The sequence below is a fragment of the Belonocnema kinseyi genome, chromosome 6, assembly GCF_010883055.1.
Source record: "Belonocnema kinseyi isolate 2016_QV_RU_SX_M_011 chromosome 6, B_treatae_v1, whole genome shotgun sequence".
Lineage (NCBI taxonomy): Eukaryota > Metazoa > Arthropoda > Insecta > Hymenoptera > Cynipidae > Belonocnema > Belonocnema kinseyi.
The window spans coordinates 92,409,139-92,426,010 of record NC_046662.1 but is presented as its reverse complement, the minus strand read 5'-3'; the positions used below and the strand labels follow the sequence as shown (position 1 = coordinate 92,426,010).

General features: G+C 28.9%; 1 protein-coding gene across 3 annotated transcripts in view; it reads right to left on the bottom strand.

Moving 5' to 3' along the window:
- Window positions 1-16,872, bottom strand: part of LOC117174337 (solute carrier family 41 member 1-like) — a 91,033-nt gene that overhangs the window by 48,493 nt on the left and 25,668 nt on the right. The window contains exon 1 of one of the 3 annotated variants that reach the window (XM_033363375.1): window positions 24-44. The exons of 1 other annotated variant lie outside the window; for it this stretch is intronic. The gene's annotated coding sequence lies outside the window, so the exon portion shown is untranslated. Of the gene's footprint in view, window positions 1-23; window positions 45-16,872 lie in introns of those variants that run through there. One more of the 3 variants, XM_033363374.1, reaches the window with a different exon arrangement.

The following is a 16,872-nucleotide window of genomic DNA, read 5'->3' as shown; positions in this document are numbered from 1 at the left end:
TATATGACATAGTATGCTATTACAGGAGGAGACGGGGGTGTAGGTGGTTAAACGAGCAAGAGATGTAACCGCAGCCGCTAAACTGATGCCAAGATACAAACGCACAGTGACGAAAGGGCTGTCACTCGCGACTCCTAACAACTGGTTTGCTTGCGAATTATGGGTCTATCATCCAACGTACCGAGGAAAAAGATCATTTTCTCCACTATTGTGGGCTTATCTTTCTTTGTTGTAGGCAAAGTGAACAAAAATTATCAGCTGCTACAATATTTACAAGTGGGTATGTCATTTTTTCAGAGATTACATCATATTGTATATATCCTGTGCTTAAATTACATGGATGATCAAGTTACTATGCTTCTAATGTTTATGGATTAAAGTTGTATGTGAATATCAAATAAGTATCTAATTGTCTCAAATTGTCAATAATTATTGCGAATACAAAATAATTGGTTTATTATTGTTAATATATTTATGAAAATCTGTAAATATTAAGCCGTGTAATGTAGATCTTAATTTTCAAAATCTTGGATTATAAAAACCTAATATCTAAATGCCACGGCTGAATATCTGTAGGTTGATGTCCAAAATGTTAAATTCCAAGAATATAAGCGGTATTATCCATTTTTCCAGCTTGACCATAGGTTCCATTGATCATTGTCACATTAATTTTTTTTTCAGGATAGATACCCCCATTTTTTCACTTTTTGATATTTTATAGATTATACGCTTGTCAATAAAATGTGAACTAGGTGTGCATGATAATGTAACGTGTCATTTCCATGAAGTTCAATTTTTTTGTTTGTGAAATAAAAAATTAATTTATACTCGTAAGTGGATGTAGATATTTTTAGGAAAAAAGCGATCGATGATTTCGATTAATTTTTCACCGCGGAATTCAACGGAGACTTCAACTTATCTATAGCTCGACTGATTCTCGACAGAAAGGCCATGAAATATTTCAAAACAGCAAATAGGTTTTTGTTTAAAAGATAAGTCGCCAGGCTGCTTTGTCATTGCAAGGAAAATTGTTCTAGTTTCATTCAAATGGCCATTTAGACAATATTAAAAATTTAATTTTAAGAAATGCGTTAATCGCAATCGATCGTCGATTATACACTGGAACTTGGATTTAATAAGTCCGGATTTACTGTTTCAGAGAATCGTTTCCGCGGCGGTTTTGTACGGAGAGTGCTGAGATCAGCAAATTTTTGTGTTACATATTTCGAGAAAATGACAGGGTGTCTAAAATAATAGAACATCAGAAATTTACACTATAAAACTAAAACTTTTTTTCTTATCACCTTGCAGGTCTGGTCTGATCTGGTCCAGGTTTGGTGCTCATCAGCTAAATATACTTATAGTGAAGAATCGTTTTTATCCAAGACATTAAAAAAATAAAGGCAGTCCATCCAGCGGTTTATCAGCTTCCACCTAGCGGATGACCTGTCAATAAATAGCGGCTGACCGTACGGTCTAGCTTGGAGCCTACGTAGCCACTCCTAAAGATATTTTCTTTCTATTTGGCTTCTGTATAAGCTTCGCCCCTATGTTGAAGGACGTGCCTCTATATTCTTGAGTTTTACTTATGTCTCCTTTGAAACTCCATATTCTCAGTAGAATTTTTAAATTTTCTTTTAACGCTCTTAAGTTTTAACGCACAAAATATGTGTCGTCGTTGCCTCGACGCCAGCGCCCTCGTGACAGATACTTTGTTGTTTTCTCTAAAAATCCATCACCACAGTTTGTGAAAGCAACAGTTTAATTGGTTTTGAATAATAAATATTAAAGTGATAACATTGGAATGGCTTCAAGAGGAAAGAAGTTTGCCCTAATCTGATGGCTGCAAGCAAAAGGAAAAATGCAAATCAGCGCTAAGATTTTAAAGATAGTTATAAAGAACCCAGATCTAAACTCCCCCCCCCCCCAAAAAAGGTATCAAACACATGAGAAAAAACGCCCAAAGAAAAGGGTCAGAAAGATAAAAATATTTTGCATTGAGTTTTTTTTGTACCACAAAAATATCTCCAAATTAGTTACTACGGATTCTGAAGAAATAGATTTTCCTTTCACACAATTTTCTTTTGAATGAAAGAATCACGAAATTGAATGATTTCCAATGAAAAATTTAGAAAATAGGGCAATGTCTAAACCTTAAAAATTGAATATTTTATGATTAAATCATTGAAAATTATTTATGCTTAAAAGCGTTCAAAATTAAATAATTAAAAATTGCAAACTTTTGAATATGAACAACTATAAATTTAAAGCGACCAAGATTTGACAATTTAATATTGAAAACTAAATTAAAGCTTTCAAAGTTAAAGCTTCTGAAATTCTAGAATTTAAAATTGTTATTACAGAACGAAATTATAATTTGAAGTTCAAGCTAATTAGGCGAATTGTTATAAAATCAATTAATGGATTAAATTATACTAAACAAACTTTCAAACTAAATAATAATTTAAAATGGGAAACATTAAAAATTAAAAAAAATCTATTCCAGAACCTTGAAACTTAAAGAATTCGAACTTCATTTTAAACTGACAAAATTTATATTAACTAAAAATTGGTATATTAAACCTTTTTTATGATCAAAGTCTTCCAAATTTCAATTATTTGTGTTAAATTCAAGTCATATAAAAACTAATAATTTTTAAATTGCTAATTAAAATTTTCCAAATTCAACCAATTTTCTTGAGATTTTGAAAACATGAAATGAAGTATTGCCTTTAAAAAACAACATATTTCGCTCTCGAGAAATTCTGCGATTTCAAGTGTAGGTCCCTGTTGATTTCAAATGGTTTTGGTCAGCGATCATTGTTATTCGTACGTTTTTCTCCAAAAAACCAATGTTGATCACAGTTTACTTGTAACCACTATTAACAAGATCGCCGATAGTTATAAATATATACCAAAGATTTAAGAATTGTTGCATCAAAATCTCATATTTTTAAACCAATTTATTTGTATATGGCGAGGGGTCGATCACTCCAATATTCCTCATACATTCACTAAATACTCCCATACACGTATTCTTTCAATATTCTTGGTATTCTTGATATCCTTTATAATCTCAAATATTTTTGATATTTCAAAATTTTCCGAAATATCCCGAAATCCCGAGTCGAAATAAAGGCCCTATTTTGACACTCTTCAAGCTAATATTTGTAGGGGCTAAGGTTGTAAAGTAGAGGATATTCTCATACGATTTTTGCCCCTACTTTAGTGCTCTTATGGGTACAAATTTCCAAATCTTCCATTTGGGGGGTCAACATAGAGACTTAGTTTTTGTTTCTAGTTTCACGCTTCACACTCTACCTTCCTATACAGGATAAAATTATTTGACGAAAAATTAATAAAAGTAGAGCAAGAAGAAGACATAGTGACATTTGCGTAATGTTTCAAGTTATTTTGTACATGGAAAAAAATCCAATAACTTGTATAGAACTAATCCTATAGTAGAGGATACGCTGGGAAGTTTAATAAATGTTAAAATGGTCTTTGTTTTACATTGCGTTGAACTAATCGCGAAACTATAGAGAACAGATCTATAAAATTATAACCGATTTTTCGTAAAAAAAAAATCTTTTGTATTATTATATTATAATCTAATATTTGTTCACATGTTTAAGCACACAATTATTTACTATTACACAATCACTACACTATTTATAATCGCACGCAATGAAAGTTTTTATTCGCTGTGGGTTCGAACCCTATAAGTTTCGCATTCCTAACGCCTAAAGCCTCTCGGATAGCCTAGCTTGAAGTATAAAAAAATTTTTAATATAACATACAGCTGTGCAAGGCCGCCTGCAAAGTTTTATGACCTATTCTATAATAAATATTGCTACGTTTATAATAATATATGTACTAAGATTTTAGATTTTTGAAATGTTACAAATTATTATTGTATGTTTTATGTGCGTAAACAAGATTTAAACTAAATCCAAAAATATTTCAAGATAGTTTAAAAGATTAAAAAAAAAATCAATATATATTTTCAGAAATTTAATAAATTTTAAAGTATTTCCACAAATTTCCGAAGATTGAAAAAGATTTAACAAACTTCAAAGAATTCAAGAACATTATTTATATTTCAAAATTACTTTAAAATCTTAAAATTCATTTAAACTCTACCGAATAGTGATAAGAAATGTTTTAATTAAATCACTCTCGTCAAATCCTTTAAGACTCCTGAAAATCTCTTTAAATACATAAAAATATTCTTAAATTACATGAGAATGCTTAAACTTTTTTGAATTTTTTAAAAATTATTTGAAATGCTTGGTAACATTTTTAATTCCTTTACAGACTTTTTAAACGATATTAAATCGATTGAATTGCCACAAAATCCCTCAAAAGCCCTAAAAATCTTTTGAACTCATAAAAAGTATTTTAAAGTCTTTGAAATCTCTTGAAAATTCTTGTACTTTTTGGAATTCTTACAAAATCTTTTTAAATTCTTTAAAATTACTTGAAATATTTTGAAATTCATTTATAAACTTAAATATTTTTTAATTAAAAAGCATTTTTAAATCCTGTTAAATCATTTTGAAATTCATTAAAATCCTTTCAAACCCTTGAACATATTTTGCAATGACACAATAATACATAAACTCTTTTGAAATTTCTTGACATTTTTTAAAATCATTTTAAATAATTTGGCGTCTTTAAAAACTTGTAGAGCGCAAAGGGAAATTGAGGAATATGTCAGAATATTTGTGAAGATTTAGGGATATTTCGAAATATTTTGGAATATCAAAAATATTTGAGATTATGAAGAATATCAAGAATACCAAGAATATTGAAAGAATACGCGTAGGGGTGTATTTAGTGAATGTGGCAGGAATATTGGAGTGATCGAACCCTCGGCATATAAAAATAAATTGGTTTAAAAATAGGACATTTTGAAGAAACAATTTATTATTTTAAGTACATGTTACATCCAAAACTCTGGTATATATTTATAACCATCGCTGATCTTAATGATAGTGGTTACAAGTAAACTGTAATCAACGTTGGTTTTTTTGAGAATAACGTACGAATAACAATCATCGCTGACCGAATCCAGTTGAAATCAGCAGGGACCTACACTTGAAATCATTGTTTTTATAACAATTTGCCTAATTAGCTTGAAGTTAAAATTATAATTTCTTTTTATAAAGGAGACATAAGTAAACCTCGAGAATATACTCGTAGAGGCAAGATCTTTAATGTAGGGGCTGAAAAGCTTATACAGAAGCCAAATACAATTACAATATCTTTAGGAGCGGCAATGGAGCAGCTAGTAGAATATGCAGCCGCAAATTAGGGACAATACTTCCACTTGGAGCGTCAAATTAGGGCCTATATTTCGATTCGGGTATAATCACAAATGTTCTGACATATTCTTCAATTTCCCTTTACGCTCTACAAGTTTGTAAAGATTCCAAATTATTCGAAATGATTAAAAAATTTTTTAAGAAATTTCAAAAGAGTTTATGTATTATTGTGTAATTGCAAAATATGTTAAAGTGTTTAAAAGGATTTTAATAAATTTCAAAATAATTTAACGGGATTTAAATTTCTGTTGAATTAAAAAAGATTAAAGCTCATTAAGGGCATGTGACACTTCGTCGTGTGGTTAATCGGGTACTGTTCCGATGGCTTTTCTTCCACAAAAATGAAAATTTTTAAAAACTGAATTAGGAGATGCTATAAAATATCATAACGGACGTCCCTGGACTCTTTTTTCAAGGATAATAACAAAAAAAATGTTATTTTGCTAATTACCAAATGTTATGCATGTGTATTATTTTGTGGTTAGGATGATTTTTAGTTCTCTGTCATTCCGATAATGTAGGTCTCTATCGTACCGATTCTGTCGGTAAGCACTCTAGAATAATTTTGGTGCAATAAACTATCTTACCAGCCTAGCTGGTAATGTAGATAGATCAATTTTGAAACTTTCGGCGTAGAGGGCGTACGAAACAGCATGAAACTTTGAAACTAATGTCCAATTTTTCGCCACTGGGAAATTATTTATGAAATAAACTTTTTTGATTGCCTGAAAACAAGGTTAGTTCCGGGACATTAGTTACTATGTTTATTTGCAAGTCCAAAGTTTTCGGCCAAAAATATTGTGTATTTTGGACAAAGATATTATAAGCATAGATGCGGCACGGGAGGTCGGAGTGGGAGAACGATATATGTATATAACTACATTTTTGCATGCCTCGAGGTGCTGCCCTCTTCAACTTTTCGACGTTTCTATGGCAACCGCGTTCTTTGCCTACGTCTACGGGAGGGATGGGGCCAAGCCGAAGCCAAATCGAAAGTGCCGGTGATTTTCTGTTTCTCGATTCTCGCGCTTGCCTTCGCCAGCCATATCTATAGCTGACTCGGGGCTGTCTATGCACGCCGAAAATATTAAAATTAATGAGGGCCTAAAATTATTATATTTATTATTATGGTAAAATTAATTAATTTATTTTACGGTTTCTTTTTAAAAAAGGGAAATTTTCGAGATACTAAATGAATTTAAAAAGTATATAAATTTTTAATTAATTCAGAATTTAGTTAAATGAAAAAATTTAATAAAGCTTAGTTAAATTAATCCCTCGTCTGGTCTCTTTTAAAAGAAAAAATTTCGAAATACTATATAAATAAGTTGAAAAAAATTCTTGTCACATTTTAGAATTGTAACGAAATTTCCAAAAATATTTTTAAAAATATCATTTTTACAAAAATAGTGAATTGAAGGTTCGAATACTTCACTCTATAAATTTATTCTACGTGTATTTTTAAATCCTAAAATATTGTATTATTTTTTCGCATAATTAAGGTATAACTGAAGTAATATTTAGACTTCTCTGTAGTGTCGAATTGACAATTTACATTTAATTTCGAGGAAAAAATTAAGATTTTCACTACTCATTTACTTATTTATCAAAATAGTAACTAGACTGTGCCTTGCAAGTCAAAATTTAATTCTAATAGTTTGAGGGCAGTTAAACACTTGCAATTCTTATGCTCATCAGAATTCACAACTTCAAAGAAATCCAAATAGTTTATAAAAATAATTCAAAGAATTGAAGAATCCAAAAAAATTCTAAAGAAATATAAGGCGTTTAGGGGAGCATCTCAGCAACTAAGGCTATTACAAAAGAAAGTGGAAAAGGAAAGAATTCCAAAGAATTAAAATAATTCAATAATTTTTTTCTAGCCGGGAAATGACGGGAAATTTGTTTCCTTGATTAAAACGGCCACCTGGATTTCACAGTATTTGAAAATGATTCTATTCATTGTTGTTTTCCTGTAAAAATAGTTATACTTTTTCATACTTGTAACAAAATTCCCACCAAGGATTGAAGAAATTTTTGAATTCCTAAGATTTAAACTAGAAATATATAATTAATTGGCAACAAAGAAGATTAATTTTCTTACCAAAAAGACGAATTTTTAACAAATTCCATGAATTTTCTACCAAATAGTTGAATTTTCAACTTATAAAGGATCCATTTCTAATCAAGAATAGAAAAGTTGCAATTTTCAGAAAAAAAGTAATTTTTAACATAAAACACCAAATTGCCAACAAAAAAAAATTAAATTTGAAGCCAAAGAGGTAAATCTTGCAGAAATATAATTGAAAAAAACTAGATTTAACGAACACGATAAAAATACGGAGTTCATTTACAAACGAGTCCTACTTTAATTTTCTACCATATTGTTAAATCATTAATCAAAATAGACTAATTTAGAACTTAACAATTGCATTTTTAATAAAAAGAAGATGTAAAAAAATCAAGAAAATTAATTTTCGACCGAAAAGATGAATTTTCAGCAAAACAAAAGAATGTTCTACCAAATAATTAAATTTTAAACTTATAAAGTATAAACTTCTAACAAAAATGGAAAATTACAATTTTTAGATAAAAAATTAATTTTGAACAAAAGAGAAAATCCAAAGAAATGAATTTTCCAGCATTGTATGAATGATCTACCAAAATAAGACGAGCTTTCAAGAATATATATTAATTTTTAACAAATTTTTTGAATTTTAAATCCGGGAGGACGATTTACCTATAAAAAGGTCGAATTTTTAACAAAAATATGATTTTTTATAAAAAAAAATAATTTTCTGCCAAAAAGTTACATTTTCATTAAACCAATTTGTTGGTTATAAAACTGGTATAATTTGAAATAAAAAACTTAATTTTCTATCGAATAGTTCAATTTTTTACAAAATTGCTGAATCATCAACCAAATTAGATTAATGTAGACCCAAACAGTTCCATTTTTAATAGAAAATTATGAATTTTCAAAGCAGATCATTTGTTTTCGGTAGAAAAAGACAAATTTTTAGCAAAATACATGACTTTTCAATAAGAAAGGAACAATTTTTAACCAGAAAATATTAATTTTTAATAAAAAATATATATTCAAATCAAAAATGAAATGTTTACCTTGTTAGTTTAAAAAAATTAATTCTTATTAAAAAAAAACGAATTTTCAACAAAATAGTTACATTTTTAACAAAAGTGTTCAGCCTAAAAATAACTTTTGATCCGCAGAAGATTAATTTTCTAAAAATACAACAGTTACATTTTCGAGTAAAGAGGTGAATCTAAAACCAAAAGAATAATTTTTTGCAAAGTAGTACAACTTTTAACCAAGCTTCTGAATTCCAAACGAAACAAGATGACTTTAACAAAATAGTTTCATTTTTTATAGAATAATAAAATTTTCAACTAAATACTAGAATTTTTATCCAAACGAGTTGAATTCCCAACCACAAATATAATAGTAGACTTTCTACCAAAAAGCATTTAAGCGAAACAAAAACGAGAAAAGGGGGTTTCTTAAAAACAGAGAAAAAAGAACAATTCTTTAAAAGTTAATAATAAGGAAACATACTAAATGTTATCTAAGTTCATAACTTTTCTTTCACTGACCCCCAACCCCTGTTCGAACCATAGTTTTAAGCATGACCCCCTCCCCCCATGTAATTAGTAATTCAGTTTACTGACGGCCCTTCAAAGTTTCGGTTTTTGTATTTAATGGAATTATCCTTATAATGTATTGTTTAAAATTTGTTTAGTATAAAAATACACAACAAAAAATCGACAAGACTCAAAAAATGAAATTACAACAATTAAAAGAATGACAGAGGACAAGTATATTGAGACCATACTTAGGAAACTTCATTTTCTTATTTTATTTATATTGGATAAAATATCAATATTAAAGAGAAAAGTAACAGCGTTTTACTTTGAGGAATTCAAAGAATTTAAAAATTGAAATTAATAACAAAAATTAAAGGGTCTCTAATTTTTCTCATTCTAATCATTTATGATTGGGAAAGGATAAAAAAAGAAAGGTCCGACAATTCCGAAAAGAAAGGACGAGTTCCTTAAACAGCCATTTTGGATAAAAATACAAATTTTGGGACCATTTCTTTATACTTAAAATTTTTATTTACGGCTATTGATAGTACGCAGAAAGCCAAACAATTTATCCTGATGACTTTTTTTTATACAAAAACAATTCTCAGAGTTATAGAATTTTCAAAATTTTTAATATATCGAAAATCAAAATTATAAGCCAAACAACGTATGATATGAAAAAAAGTAAAGAAAAACATTGCTTTTTAAAAGCCCTAAAAGATTATCATACAAACTTTTTGGATTTTCTTGTAAAAACGAAAATTCTAATTTTTATTGCACAAAAAATAATGAGAAATGAAAAATTCCATTTTGTGGTCAAACTATGTAGGATACGAAAGAAGATGAATAACAAAAATTGTTATCTCAAAAAAGATCTACAAATTCGTTACTAATCACTTCTTGATAGGAGGCGTACTTTTTGTTTTATTCGTGAAAAATAACATTGAAAATCTAAAAAAACTTTGTGAAAAAATGATACAAGTTACGAAAAAAAAATGATTTAACAAAAATTATTTACCCGAAAAAGAGCTAAAAATTTGTTATGAATTACGTTTTGACAGGACACGTAGTTTTGGTGTTGATCATAAAATGGTATTAAAAATAAAAATGAAAAATTTGTGGAAAAAAAACAAAAGGTTCAAAAACAAATTGATAGAAAAAAGTTATTCGCCCAAAAAAGTAATACAAATTTGTATTCATTTATTATATTCTTATTATTTATGATGGAGAAAGTATTAGAATTGCCCGAAATTTGACACTACAGCATTCCAATTTTGAACCAAATTACGCAAAATACGACAAAAAGTCTCCAAGAGAAATGATAGGTTTTGAAAAATCCTACAAAATTGCTTTAAACCACTTTTCAGTAGGACTCGTAATTTTGTTTTATCGTAAGTAATATATGCAGATAATCGAAAATTCCAATCTTACGTCAAAAGACGCGAGATACGTAAAAAATCTAAAAGAAGACTTGTAGGATATTTTGCTTTATTACATGTATAAAAAATAATATAAAAACCAAAATCCTATTATTAGCATAATAAATCGAGATAGAGAAAAATATCTAAAAAAAGGATTGTATTTTTTAAGTTTATTTTAAGGTGGTTCAGAAAACATAAATTTACAACTGCCTGTCAAAAAACGAGTGCGCAGCGCGAGTGTCACGATAATATTGTGTACCTCAAAGCCTACAGAGCTTTGAGAAACTTAATCTTTAACTATACTTATTTAAGAAAAAATTCAGAATATGAACACGCATATAAATACTGCGATCTAAAGAGATATTTTTGATAAAGTTTCATTCAAGCATTCTAAATGCACGCGCCCCAAGCGCGCTCAAACTTGCGAACCACTGGCACAGCGCACGATGAGAATGTGCCCGCGACAATAAATAATTCATTTACGGATTATTTTATTACAAACTAACAATTAAGAGATAAATGTTTTTGAAACTTTTCAATAATTTCTGATCTTTTACCTTAAATTGAGAAATTTAAGGCAAAATATTTATATATTCTGATCAGTCACTCGAGTAAAATTCAAAAATACATTTTTTTAATTTTGTAATTATGGGATTCTCAATTTAAAAACTCGGGACATAATTTACATACATAGTAAGATACATAAATTTCTATAAAATATTATATAAAAAAAATAAAAAATAGTTTTATTATATAAGTTTATCGTTTCATTATAATTTATTTAATTCATAGTTAATTACACAAACATACAAATTACAAATTATTGTCTACTTAAATTAATAATCGTGAGGGAGGCGGTATTCTTATAAAATTTAACTCTACATCTAAAAACTCCAAATCGCCAATTATACATGCGAGAACGCTATACGATCATATTTATTTAAAAAATTAATTATTTTAAATTTCAACTCAATATATTTATCAATTAAAACTTTTAATGTCTTGACACGTATAGTTTCATTTAGTAGAATTTCTGCTACGATACAATTACATTTTTATTCAATTTAAAAGTAAATCTTACACATCTACATATTTTCTTGATGCAAAATTTATTCAAATAATTGATTCATTAATTAAAAATAATAAATCAAAAATCTCAATATAAAATTTGTATTTTATATTTTTAAGTATTTAGTATTTACCGACTTAGTAGCGGATATTCGATGGACTTGTTCGACGGGTTAAGGTTGCAGGGGCAAAGTAGTTGGTCGGTGCGATTTTCGGGTTGAGAGGCATGGGGGGATCGGGCAATTTTCGCCGGGAGCGCCGTCTACAATTAATTCCTCGAACTATACACGTGCCGCATCTAGGCTTATAATATCTTTGTTTGGAAGTAACGCACAGGAGAATTGTAACATACATAACCTCCAAATATGCACACGTTGTTAGAAAAATCAAAAAATTTTTTGAAAAAAAAAAAAAACACAAATAAAGTGTATCATTTCCCAAATTTTTAAGACAAAATATTGATTATTCTAGAAAAAAGTCGTCGGAACATAAAATTGGTAAAATCGATACTAATTCCTAAGCGCTATGCAAATTAATCAGATTTTGCTAAATTAAAACTTTTTAAAATTAAACCAAAAGAAAAGTGTGTGGGGTCGTCCGTTAGCATGGTCGCTATCATGTCCCAACTTTTTAAGACAAAATATTGATTATTAAAGAAAAAAAGCCGTCGGAACCTAAAACTGGTAAAATCGACAATTTTCTAAGTATCGCATGCCCGTAATGAATTTTAAAAGATTTCAAGTAATTTTAAAGACTTTAAAATACTTGTTATGAGTTCAAGAGATGTTTAGTGATTTTAATGGATTTTGTGGTATTTCAATCAATTTGATATAGTTTAAAATGTCTGTAAAGGAATTAAAATAATTACAAAGCACTTTAAATAATTAAAAAAAAATCAAAAACATTTAAGCATTCTCATGTAATTTAAGAATATTTTTATGTATTTAAAGAGATTTTCAGGAGTTTTAAAGGATTTGACGAGAGTGATTTAATTAAAACATTTTTTATCACTATTCGGTAGAGTTTAAATGAATTTTAAGATTTTAAAGTAATTTAAAAATATAAATAATGTTCATGAATTCATTAAAGTCTGTTAAATCTTTTGAAATCTTCGGAAATTTGTGGAAATCCTTTAAAATCTATTAAATTTCTGAAAAAATATATACAATTTTTTTAGATCTTTAAAAATATCTTGAAATATTTTTGGATTTATTTTAAATCTTATTTAAGCACATAAAATATACAATCATAATTTGTAATATTTCTAAAATCTAAAATCTTAGTACATATATTATTATAAGCGTAGCAATATTTTTTACAGAATGGGTCACCAAAATTTGCAAACGGCTTTGCACAGCTGTAAGTTATATATCAGATTTTTTTTTCATACTTCAAGCTAGGCTAGCCGAGAGGCTTCAGGCGTTTGGAATACGAAATTTATAGGGTTCGAACCCGCGGCGAATAAAAATTTTCATAGCGAGCGATTATGAATATTGTAGTTCTTGTATAATAGGAAATAATTGTGTGCTTAAACATGTAAAAAAGTATCAGAGTATAATAGTAATAATATAATAATACAAAAGATTAATTTTTTTGTAGCGAAAATGTGGTTATAATTTTATAGAACTGTTCTCTATAGTTTCAGGACTAGTTCGACGCAATGTAAAACAAAGACCATTTTAACATTTATTAAACTTCCCAGCGTATCCTCTACTATAGGATTAGTTCTATACAATTTATTGGATTTTTTTCCATGTACAAAATAACTTGAAACATTACGCAAATGTCACTATGTCTTCTTCTTTCTCTACTTTTGTTAAGTTTCGTCAAGTAATTTTATTCTGTACAGGAAAGTAGAGCGTGGAGCGTTAAATTAGAAACCAAAACTAAGCCTCTATTTTGATGCCCTAAATGGAAGATTTGGAAATTTGTACCCATAAGAGCACTAAAGTAGGGGCAAAAATCGTAGGAGAATATCCTCTACTTTATAGTCTTAGCCCCTACAAATATTAGCTTGAACAGTTTCAAAGTAGGGCCTATATTTCGACTCAGGGCAGTGTAAAGACTGGAAACTAGACGATCTGGGCTAAACCGGACCAGCGCCATAAGGTTTTTCCACACGGCGCACGCTTGTGAAATTCGCCCAAGTTGTAAATTGATTTTGATGACTGAATTAATTTTATAATGCACAGACAAACTATACTTACACCACAGAATTTGATAACGCGGATTGTTAAAAAATGATCCAAATTTTTGTTAAAAGTGTAATACTTTTAAATACAAAATAGGTATTTGATATTTTTTTTCTCGTGTGAAAAAATCTTTTGGCGCTGGTCCAGCCCAGACCAGATTGCCTGGTTGCCAGTATTGACGCTGGGCAGATGGTCTGGTATGGGCCTGACCAAAAGTGTAACGTTTGTTTTGGCCTAGCCCCAGACCAGAACGTCTGATCAGACTCCTGTTAACTGCAGTTGAGCCGCTGACTGTACTCTCTTTATTTTTTTAATGACTTGCAAAAAATACTCTTTATTATGAGTGTATTTAGCTGATCAGCGCCAAACTTGGACTAGAGCAAATTGTTAAGATGAGAAGAAAAAAGTCTTAATTCGATAGAGTGAATTTCTTATTTTCTATCATATTAGACAGACTTTTCAGGCAGAACATCGATTTTATTGTTCTTGGCTCGCTGATTAGCGCCAGTCCTAGGCCAGACCAGACCTCCCAGACAAGAAAATCTACTTAAAGTCAGACCTGAATAAAATTGTTTCTCTAAAAAAGTCCTAAAAAATTTTTTCTGATACTTTTTCTATTTTGCTTTATTTCCGAGAATTTGGCGGTTAGAATAATAAAATCCTTACAGATTTTTTTTCAACAATACCATTTTATGTTGTTATATAAAAGAAAAGATCATAATTAATTAGCAAAAATGTCGAAAGGAAAAAATGTTCTTTTGACAGTTTTCAAAACCTTGTATCATTTTTGCAAAAAATTCAACACTCGAAAACAAGTTCTAGTTAAAGTTACTACACGTGCCTGGTTAAAAAATGTATCGTTATTTTAATCCGAAATGATGGTTAATATGACTAGAAAATTCTAGTTAATGAACTCTGGTTGACTTTTTCTGGTTAAAGCTATTTTGGTTAATATTTCTGGTAACAGAAGTTTTGCGATCTTGTGTCGATTTCCAGAAATCTGTCTTTTGTCCCATGTCAGTTTACTGGATGTGTCAATTAACGCTTTGGTGTAAGTATCCAATTCTCGAACAATCGCGATTTGTCCATTCTATTTTCAGTTATATACACGAAGAAAACGATATCGCAAGAATTGCAATACATACCGTAATTCCTGCGCTATATATCGCAATTATTACATTATAACAGCGTAAAATGGTGATATCATTCATTGCAAGATTTTACATTATATTATTATTTTATTATATTATATATACGAGGGTTCTAGTAGTGGCCAAGCGATAGTAGTGCATTATAATATCCTAAAAAGCTCCGAAACCTGCTTGTACGTTATCATATTGCGCTTTGTTTCAATACAGAGGTTTTGCGATATCATTGTGCGATATCTTTTCCCCGTGTGAGTATAAATAATTATAGTGAGCAGTGAATTTAGTTGTGTTATAAGAAGAAATTGCGCGTAATCTGTCTAAACAGTACGACAGGAATACTTATAAACCAAGTACACATTGTTTGGATGTCTTTGGAAAATATTCTCGAAAATATTAACATTGTAGACAATAAATAAACAAAGTGAATGTTCAAGAATTTTGGTATTGACTAAGTGATCTACATGCATATTATGTAAAATCAAGAACAAAATAGTCTCAACGAATAGTTTCAGAAACTAAACAGATCAAAAATATGCTAGTTTTGTTTTCAGTTTTTCATCTATTGCCATTTATTAATACATATGTTGACACATTGATTATAGAGAAACGAAATTTTAGTGAAGCGAAATACAGTTGCTGCACTTTGTTGGCGGAAACTTTTGTTAGATTATTTACTTCGGGAAAATGTAACACTTGGTCCATGGAATTTCAGAGGGAGTTAGGGAGACTCTATGAAGGTAGAATAAGTGTATCGAAATTCAGTAGTCCAAAATCGATGACTATTAGATATCTGGTTGAGCTTAACAGAAAATCTGGTTAAATTTACTAGAATATCTTCTTATTTTGACCAGAATTTATAGTAAAGACATATTTAATACTCTATTCTAGTTGAATTAACCAGAATTCTGGTTGGTTCAACCAGAAATTTGTTTAAGTGCACGGATATTCCACTGATTGTGAATGTGTTTGCAAATCCATACTCCCGAGAAAAAAAAAGATGAATGGACCAAAAGAGATGAATTTTCACCAAACGAGTTACGTTTTAAAGCTGATACGTCTTATGTTAAAAAAACAGTTGAATTTTAACCCGAGAAGGTGAATGATGAATTTTAAATTAAATAGTTGAATTAAACTGAAAAAAATTATCAACGAAATACTAGCATTTACAACCAAATAGTTAAACTTTAAGGAGAAAGGGACGAAGCTCAAATAAAATAGTTGAATTTGTAAAAACAAAGACGAATATTTAACCAATGGTTGAATTTTCAGGTCCAGAAGATGAAATTCTTTGAAGACAGTTACATTTTCTATCCGAATAGTCGAATATGTAATAAAACAGTGAACTTTGCCACTTAAAAGATAATATTTTAACAGAATAGATGCATTTTTATAAAAAAAAATTAAATTTTTCAACAAAGCAATTAAATTTTCTATAAAAAAGGATTCATTAATTCATTTGAAGACTGAAATCTGGATTTAAATTACTAATAAAAAAAAATTTATTTATTCAAACATTTCAAAAAACTTTTATTTTTATATTTATTTTCCATGTGTGGTGTCTCATACTGTGTCAATTCTTTTATTGTAATATAAAAGAGAGTCATCCAGGTTTTTGGGATAGATTAAGTGTTCTATTTGTGTATTTATATAAAATCCAAACGGGATTTTATAAGAATGATCTTTACAATTCATAGGCTTTCAGGTGATAGGACTCACTAGTCCGGGGGGTCAACGTTATATCAACCTTACTCTAAGTTTTTTACTACATGAATTTTAGCCTTTTTATTTGATTACTTTAATAATTCGATCACAATTCTCATTTTATATTTCATATGCTTCTTTTTGTTACACCTTAAAGTACATTTTTCACCTAAATACTAATTAAAATGGATAAAAGACTTCGTTGCAAACATAATTTTTTGTAACAAACTTCTTAAGACTTTAGAACAGAAATTTCTGGATACTTTTTATCTTCATGATTGTAGTAGATATTTAGTGAAATTATGATTTATGAAAACATTAATGTTAACTAGATGTTAATTTTTTTTAATATAAAGCAATTCATTATAATTTTACGATAAAAAAAGAAAAAAAAATTTAAACCTACAAACTA